This window comes from Aegilops tauschii, chromosome 7 (genome assembly GCF_002575655.3).
Source record: "Aegilops tauschii subsp. strangulata cultivar AL8/78 chromosome 7, Aet v6.0, whole genome shotgun sequence".
NCBI lineage: Eukaryota > Viridiplantae > Streptophyta > Magnoliopsida > Poales > Poaceae > Aegilops > Aegilops tauschii.
The window spans coordinates 190722752-190732491 of NC_053041.3; the positions used below are offsets into that span (position 1 = coordinate 190722752).

General features: G+C 43.6%; 1 long non-coding RNA gene across 1 annotated transcript; it reads right to left on the bottom strand.

Annotated features, from left to right (window-relative positions):
• Positions 1 to 970: 970 nt before the first annotated feature.
• Positions 971 to 9512, bottom strand: LOC109733926 (uncharacterized). The gene is made up of 5 exons (XR_002225724.4): positions 9439 to 9512; positions 9183 to 9291; positions 2858 to 3767; positions 2708 to 2781; positions 971 to 1721 (listed from the first exon to the last, which is right to left on the bottom strand). It is a non-coding gene; the product is annotated as an uncharacterized lncRNA (long non-coding RNA).
• Positions 9513 to 9740: the final 228 nt, after the last annotated feature.

Sequence of the window (9740 nt, forward strand, 5' to 3'; positions counted from 1 at the left end):
TTTTTTCAAACATATTTTTTTGGTGTCAACTTTTTTCATACACATTCTATATTTTTTGTATAGATAGGAACATTTTTTATACACACATTTAACAAATTTTAAATACATGATTAACACTTTTCAAAACATATTTTTAGTCAACTTTTTTGCATATATATTGTACAGTTTTTGTATACATCAGGAACATTTTTTTATACACGTTTAACATTTTTTAATTACATAATTAACATTTTTTTAAATATATATTTTTTATGCCTACTTTTTTTGCAAAAACAATTAGCCCACAGCGAGCCAATTAGCTCCACTGACCCAATCAGCCCACAGTGGGCCGACAGGGGCCAGTCGGCCAGCTGGAGGCCGACTGGAGTCCAATCGGCCTGCTGTGGGCCGACTAGGCCCGTGTATTATTTTTGAAAAAAATTTACCCAGCGTAATATTTATGAAAATTAATTAAAAAATGTATTATTTAAAAAAAATTAGCGATCTGATCCACATCCAACAACGATGTGGTACAGTTGTCAACTTCCTACTCCTAGAATGTAATTTCTTTGTTCATAGTTACTTTTGAATTTAGTTAGTTTTTTTATTAGGTTCCACTACTAAGCTAACAGACGACATGACTTCCATTGGTCAGACCCATCTGTTTTATTTTATTTTTTAACTCTCAGACCCATCAGTCTTGGTACGCGTAAGATGAACTTTTTGGTATGTGCTTCATTCATTGGGACCTTGAGGCCTCATTTGGTTGCAAAGTGAAAATATCCCAGGGTAGTAATCCCACGAGGGGGACTTTCCATGGCCATGGGAAATCCTCTCCCACCACCGGGGGAGATCCCCACGTGAGTTTGGAGACAAGGGGGAGGGGAGGGAATCACGTCAGGTAAGTGCCAAATTTCTTAGCAAAGAAATGTAGTATTCGAAAACCATGAAAACTAATTCCTTTTTTTTACAGAAGCATCATAGCAGTACGGAAGTAAGTAAATTTCTAATTTCCATGGAAAACTCAGGAATGACAGAACAATGGAGAATAATCCAGTAATTTCAAGGATAAACCAGGAAATATGAAACACGCATAATCAGGAAAAAAACACTTCAGTCCACATCACACACACTGACCATAAATAACACAAGATCGAGGATAAATTTTGGTGCGCTAATCATGGTTTAACTTTTTTTTTTTGGAGAAAAGGCATCAGCCGAATCCGAGACAAGGCTCGAACCTAGCCTGACCTTTTGAATTAACAAAGCCATCAACTGCCAGGATTACAAGCATACGCCCTCAGGCAAAAGAAAGAACAACACGGCGGTAAGATACATAAACGATGGACAACACCAAACTACTCACACGCTACGGAAACTGAAGATGATCAAAAGAGAACGAAGCCGAAGATGCCGAGGACCTCAGAATGCTGCACCAGGAACAATATCACACTGGCTCAGAGGAGAGAGGGGCCGACACCAGCTGGGCATATGCCGTCACCATGCATCTACGGGCCCCGGCACGGCACATCCGGTACGCCATCTTTGAAGAAGGCCACTACCTCCTCGCCTGGATCGAAGGCGCCGCACCGCCGCAAGATGGGATGGATGCTGCCGGAAGATGGCCTCGTAGAGAGGGTCAGCGCATCCCCAACAAGACGCCGGAGGCTCTCCTTGAGCAGAACATCGTCGTTGCACACATCCAACACCGGAGGGGGAAGTTTCACATTAGATGCATTTATCTAATCAGCACAAGATACATATATACATCATTAGCCCACACGTGCATAGATGACTATCTAATCAGCACACAAACGGATGCATATTTCCAAGAAAACTTACAGTATGGTGTTAGCATACATGTGCATATAAGAATCCAACTACATTTTCAGCTAGCTATAAAAAGTAACAATCGAGCAACTGACATACCACACCACTTAAATTAACAAAAAAACAATCTTGTCGTGGATGAAACAAGAATTAGCCTACCAAAAGTATGAATGAAGAATACATTGCTGGATGAAAAAATAGCCAACAAAGCTTATGAGTTTGTGTTCATAGTCTCTCCCAAGAAAGAAAATGGATGCCAACAAAGCTGTAGAACATGCATTGACAAGAAAACGCAAGATAACCCTAAAAAAAACTGCCATGAGCCCATGAGCATGAACTCATTTGAAGGTGTTACTTTCTGTAGCTTCCCTACTATACTGTCTGCCAACAAAGGGCTATTTCCTAACAGTACATTAGTAAGTGATAATTTAACAGCACTACATCGATAATAATATCAATTGGCTTTGCTGCAATCACATCAAAATGAACCCAGCTCTTTCCTTTTTTATAGGAAGAAAAAGTCCAATCAAGAGCAATGTTTTGTGATGTTTTGCCTTCTCTTCTCAACTCCAGTTAGTTACTCTTCAGTCTTCACTGAAGCATCCAAATGCTAGAATACTCACAATAGGACCAAGCCTCGGAGCACAAACAAAGCACGAGGACTTCTACAAGTGCATCTGCTCTTCCGGGCAACCAAAACCACTCATCTCCATCAAGACACAGAATTAGATGATCTAACAAGTCTTTTACATTCAGAAGACGATTTTTTAGTAATCCATCAGAAACAAAGCATGGCTTACACTAAATAGCAGCTAGAAAAAAAGAGGTAAAGCCTAATTTCGAAGCAGAAGTAGTGCACATATCTACTACCAATTAAAAGGAGGCGATTTGTGCTCACTCTTGATTGGTTACGGCGGGCTCTAGGATGCTGATTGGTTAAAACAAGTGAAGCCGGTGCTCAGGTTCTTGGATCTGGATCAAAAAGTTCATGAACGGTGAGTGCATGGAATGGAGAGCAAAAATATGAGGTGGAAGAGGAGGGGGTAACCTTGGTCGAAGTAGGTGCCTGCCGCCGTCGCCGTCGCCGTTACCGGATCGGACACGAGCTTCGAGGCGGAGAGGTGGTCCGGGGAAGGAGGAGGGTGGCGGCCGCGGTCTGTCACCGTCGCTGTCACTGGAGGGGCGGAGCGTGGATCCTAAGCACCGGGGGGAGGGCTGCGAGGGACGTCGCTTCGTTCGCCGGCGGTGGAGGTCGGAGGCGGAGGAGCTCGGAGGTCGGAGGCGGAGGAGCTCGGAGGTCGGAGGCGGAGATGGATCTTGGTCGACGGCGCCTGGTCGGTCGCGAGAGAGCGAGCGAGTCGAGGGTTTTCTCCCTGGCCTATCGACACCGGGCGAGCTATCCCCGGGATGGGCCGGGGAAAGGACAGGGGTCTTTCCCCTTCGCGGGTCACCAAATGGCGCTCTCTGCTGCCCCGGGCCAACTCAGCCCATGGTTATCCGACCCAGGAAAATAGCGGGGATCCCGGGGGATCCCTTGAAACCAAATGAGGGTCGGTGGGAGGCCAGTCTGTGGCGTTTGTGTATTTTTTTCTTAAAGAAGGCAAAAGATTTGCCATTTCATTGATTAAGAAAGAAGGTTTCAAACAAGAACCACGGAGTGGCAAAATAAAAAGGTCTACTCTCGCGACATTACAACACTCATGTGCTTCGCACCCGCCACCGCCCAAAGAGACACCTTCTCTTTGATCTTATTGATTAGAACCATGGACGGGATGGCCGTGTGTCGAAAGACCCTGGCATTACGCTGATGTCTACTATGCAACTTATTCTTGTAGACTCGTGTTGGGCCTCCAAGCGCAGAGTTTTATAGGACAGTAACAATTCTCCCTCAAGTGGATGACCTAAGATTTATCAATACGTGGGAGGCGTAGGATGAAGATGGTCTCTCTCAAACAACCCTGCAACCAAATAATAAGAAGTCTCTTGTGTCCTCAACACACCAAATACAATGGTAATTTGTATAGATGCACTAGTTCGGCGAAGAGATGATGATACAAGTGTAGTAATGATAGTAGATATTGATTTTTGTGATAGTGACAATAAAAAACAGCAAGGTAGCATGTAACAAAAGTAAGCACAAACGGTATTGCAATGTTTGAAAACAAGGCCTAGGGTTCGTACTTTCGTTAGTGCAATCTCTCAACAATGCTAATCTAATTGAATCATATAACCATCCCTCAAAGCGCGATGAAGAATCACTCTAAATTTCCTATCTAGCGGAGAACATAAGAAGAAATTGTTTGTACCTATTCTTTCCGATCGATCTATCCAAGAGTTCATACTAAAATAACACCAAGTTATTCTTTCTAATCGATCTATCAAGAGTTCGTACTAAAATAACACCAAGTTATTCTTTCCGATCGATCTATCAAGAGTTCGTACTAAAATAACACCAAAGCAAATTCAGATTCATAATATACTCAATCCAACACAAAGAACCTCAAAGAGTGCCCCAAGATTTCTACTGGAGAAACAAAAGACGAGAACGTGCATCAACCCCTATGCATAGATTACCCCAATGTCACCTCGAGAATCCGCGAGTTGAGTGCCAAAACATATCTCAAGTGAATCAATATAATACCCCATTGTCATCATGGGTATTCATATGCAAGACATATATCAAGTGCTCTCAAATTCATAAAAGTATTCAATCCGATAAAACGAAATCTCAAAGGGAAAACTCAATTCACAATAAGATAGAGAGGGGAAAAAACCATATGATCCGACTATATTAACAAAGCGCGCGATACATCAAGATCGTGACATCTCAAGAACACGAGAGAGAGAGAGAGATTAAACACATAGCTACTGGTACAAACCCTCAACCCCGAGGGTGGACTACTCCCTCCTCATCATGGTGGCCGCCGAGATGATGAAGATGGCCACCGGTGATGATTTCCCCCTCCGGCGAAGTGCCGGAACGGGGTCTAGATTAGTTTTTCATGGCTATAGAGGCTTGCAGCGGCGGAACTTCTGATCTAGGGTTCTCCCGTGGGTTTATGAAATATTTGGAAATTTATAGGGCGAAGAGGCGGTGCGGGAGGCCACCGAGGTGGGCACAATCCACTTGGGCGCGCTTGGGCCCCTAGGTGCGCCCTGGTGGGTTGCGCCCTCCTCGGGGCACACCCCAGGTGCTTCTTTGGCCCATGGGATGTCTTCTGGTCCAAAAAAATCTTTAAAAAGTTTTGCTGCATTTGGACTCCGTTTGATATTGATTTTTGCGATGTAAAAAACAAGGAAAAAACAGCAACTCGCACTGGGCACTAGGCCAATAGGTTAGTCCCCAAAAAAAGATATAAAGTTGCTATAAAATGATTGTAAAACATCCAAGAATTATAATATAACAGCATGGAACAATAAAAAAATATAGATACGTTGGAGACGTATCATACGCTCCGTCCATATCTCCCATGAGATGAACATCATCAAGGAGGCGAGCGCCTTAGGGGACCCAAGGCGAATTTGAAGGTTGCCATTCCACCATTCTCTCACCGAAGCTCTTGTCTGCCATACCGCCGTAGAAATGTGATGCATGCCAAACCATGAAAGAATATGATTCCAAAAGTGGGTGGTGTATCGGCATTGGAAGAGGAGATGGGCGGCTGACTCTTGACATTGCTTGCAAAGTGGGCAGAGGCCATAGTTTGGCCAACCGCGACGTATAAGGCGATCTGAAGTCCAAATCCTATTTTGAAGGACTAGCCAAACAAAGAACTTGCATCAGGGGGGGACCGTCCATACCGAGTGAACAAGATCAGATGAAGTGAGTCCCTCAAACCGTGCCTTATACGCCGAGTACACCCCATCCTTGGTGAATTTCCAAATGATGGAATCTTCAATGTCATCGATCAGAGAGATCATGGATATCTTCTCCCATAGGTGAGTAAAATGCGGGACATGTGCAAGTGATAGGCCATTGGAGGTGTCAATGAGAGAGATCCAGTTGTTGTTGGTAAGGGCTTGCTGGACGGAGGAATTCTTCTTGCGGGAGATGGAAAAGATGCTCGCTGCTAAGTCACGGGGGCACAAACCATGCAGCCATGGCGAGTTCTAGAACCTAGTCGTGCGCTCGTTTCCCACTGTAACCATTGTAGCGGCCGCAAAAAATTTGTGGTCGTCCTCGGTGCATGGAGACCCCATTCCTATCCATGGCTTGCTTTTGTCCACCCACTTGAACCATAGCCATCGGAGACGAAGGGCCTTAGTGAATTTGTCCAAGTTGAGCACACCCAAGCCACCAAATTGTTTAGGCTTGCAGACTAGGTCCCAGTTGATCTTGCATTTTCCTCCCGAAACTTTGTGAGCGCCCTCCAAAAGGTAAGCACGCCAAAGACTGTCAGTTGCGTTAAGGCCCTCTACGGGGATGTCGAGAGGCGTGAGATGATGAATTGCAATGGACGTGAGGACCGCCTTGACAAGAACCACACGCTCAACACTGGCGTCATGCCTTCCCTGCCAAGGAGGGAGTTTGCCGGCGACCTTGTCGACAAGTTGTTGAAAATGAATGCTTTTGAGGCGTTTGACTGATAGCGGGAGGCCAAGATACTGCATCGGGAACGTGGTGCGCACCGCCGGGAAGGCCTGCAGAGTTTCATCTAGATTAATGTTGCCACAACGAATGGGGGCCACCAGACTTTTAGCATAGTTGGTGTCTAGCCCAGTCACTTCCCCAAAAGCGGCCAAGGCGATAGGTTCGGAGTGAGATGCCGGGGCGGCATCCTTGGTTGGCGTGCTACTCGGTATGCACTCCGGCTGGTATTCGGGTGCCGGTGGTGGATGTGCTTCATCATGTGAGCGACAAGAGGTGTGACGGTTGGTGACCTTGACGTCTTCTCTCTTTTGCAGGGGAGGGGCCTAGATCTAATTTTGGAGGTCCTGGCTTCGTCACGCTGAGTGACTATGTTGCTCCTTCGTGGCATGGGAAAGCAACCAAGCGAAAGCTCTATGCGTCGACGCCGACGATAATGGCGCCCATGAGTGTCGCTCTCCTCTTGATGATGTTATCACAATTTCGTTGTCATGTTACGGTTCTAGGTGAAAACCTTTGTTCATTCCATCGGACAACAACGCCGGATTGCTCCATTTCCCTCTCGAGGGCATGGCCGTGGAACCCAGTTTTCGTTTTTCCATGTTCTACTTCTTTGAGTCCTACCTCATCATCATATATCATTCGCCCGTGTATTTATGTTGGTGTTTTATCTATAAAGTGAGGTGGAAGCCCTTTTAGGCTCTCTTTGATTTGTAAGATTCTTAAAACAAGGGAATAGGAAAAATAAAGGATTGGAGTGGCATATGCCCACTTGAATCACAGAGTGTTTGATGCCACAGGAAAAACAAGAGAATTGAAAAAAAAGGTTGAAGTGGATGCTAGATTTTCAACAAAATATAGTACACATGATTTCATAGGAAAAATTCCTATAGGATACAATCCTATGAATCAAATGACCAATGTAAGAAAAATTCCTAAGGACTCTAGCCCTCCAAAAATCCTATGATTTTTTTTGAATCAAAGGAGTCCTCGGTGGTTTGCACATGGTTTTATATGGCTAAGGATGAATGGAAATGCCAGCTCAACAACTAACGTACGGCGTCAAGTCCTTTGCTTACTTCATGGCCATGCCCTGCAAGTTAGTTGTTGTGATCAGATGTAGAGGGTCCCACTCCCACCAGGATGCTTTGTGTTTTAAGGCATGGGCCTACCTTCTAGAAGATAAGGGAGATTCCCTAGAATCTTTTGTAGCTGAAGATTTATGTGAAAATACAACTGTAAACATGTGTGCATATGTGCCCGAAGTGAAAAGAAAAATTAAAAAAATAGTAAAAAGGTCAAATACCTTTTGCAACAAACATGGTCTACCGATATACTCATGTATAAAGTTTCACGAGAAAAATACTTCCGTGGAATTCTGGACAGAAATAGAACAAAATTGATACTATATAAATGTTACCGTGCACATTTTCGGAGCTGCAATTTGCTTTGCAAGTCCTCATAAGTCATTTTGTCGCGAAACTTCATACTTGAGTATGACACATAGACCCAAGTTTAAAAAACCCACACCGAAATTTATGTGCCCTATAAATTAGCATGCATTACACATATGTTCTAGCACACAAATTGTATATTTTGGTTCAAATTTTATAGGTTGCGTACACTCGAGTACAAGAGCTCATTCTTACTCGTGCATGTACTGGGAAGCTGCCCTGCTTTCAGTGAAAGGTACTCCCTCCGTTTCAAAATAGATGACCCAACTTTATACTAACTTTGTACTAAAGTTAGTACAAAGTTGAGTCATTTATTTTGGAACGGAGGGAGTAGCAAACATTTTCAATGCCACATTGTGTGCACATGTGATGGGATCAAACAAACACCAGAATCTTCAGTACACGATTTATTATTCCAGCTTATCAGTGAACAACAAATTCCTCCAACCAACCTCTACCCCTCACGCTTTATATATGTGAGCAGACAAATTTGTCCTAGGTCCATCCAACAATTCCCGGGATCTTAGCTATCGGAACAAGGCAGTAAGGGCCTCTTTGATTCACGGGATTTTAAAAACACAGGAATAGAAAAAGTATAGGATTGAAGTGGCATGCCCACTTGAATCCTATAGAATTAGCAAAGAGTATTTGATGTACGGGAAAAACAAAGGAATTGTTAAAAAGGTTGGAGTAGATGTTAGATTTCCTATGAAATGTAGTATAAAAAATTTCATAGAAAAAATTCCTATGAGATTCAATCATATGAATCAAAGAACAAACGTAAGAAAAATTCCAAAGGATTTTAATTCTTCAGAAAGCCTATAGAATTGCTTTGAATCAAAGGAGCCCTAAGACGGAAGAGAATGATGAATACGAGTGGGAAGAGATGGGAAATCAACAAAAGTACTAATGAAAAGTGGGAATGGGAGACACCGTAGAATAAGCTTGTTATGTCCCTCGTACCTACAGATCTGCGGGCAAAAGTCAAGCAGTCCATGCTTGACTAGTTGTCTAGTTCATTTCTTACCGTCTGTACAAAGGAAAAATACTATCTAGAAGTTACTAGTTGTCTATTGGCATTATTCGCAGGGCCGGCTCTATGTTTCGGAGGGCCCTTGGCCGAACTCGACGATATGGGCCCCTAATATTATAGGTACATGCATGTGTTTACATACTATATAAACATGTGTATGTCTAACTTCATTTGCAAAATATTAAGAGTAATTTTTCAGCTATACATCCGCAATTTGAGATGTCTAACAATAATTGGCGGGAAATTTCATATTACAATAGGAAGACAAAAGATAACAAAATGAAATTGGCAAGATTACCTCAAATAAGAATCAAATTCTAGTGACTCCGTAGACAACAATGGTAATGCTTCAGTGCTTTAAAAAAAATCTTCAGGCATTTCTTTTCTTTTTCTCCGTTTTGCAGCACCTGACATGTTTCGGCGGCAACCTTGTTAGACTAATGAGCTAAAATTATGAAGAAAAAATAGTACTCCTCATGTACATCAGCAGTTCAACACCTTAACAATCATGTACCCTACATACTGAAATTGGGGATGAATAATCATATACATACTTTTGAAAGACCGAGAGGACAATGATCGATGAACTCGCACAGTCACAGCCTCGCGGACGGCAAGAGCAAGACGGGCCAACGACGACACGGCGGCAACCCAACGCCAGCGGGGAGCAGGCTGCACAGGCGGCAACCGGCAAGGCCCTGACCGGTGAGCGGCGGCAATAATCGGGAGTGACGATGAGATGAGGAAGCGAGCGATGGATATGGATTTTAGAGAATTTATAGGGACAGTGTTACCCCCTATATCCCCTAATTTATATTGTATATATCTCTCCCTAATAATAAAGAAAATTAGGTTT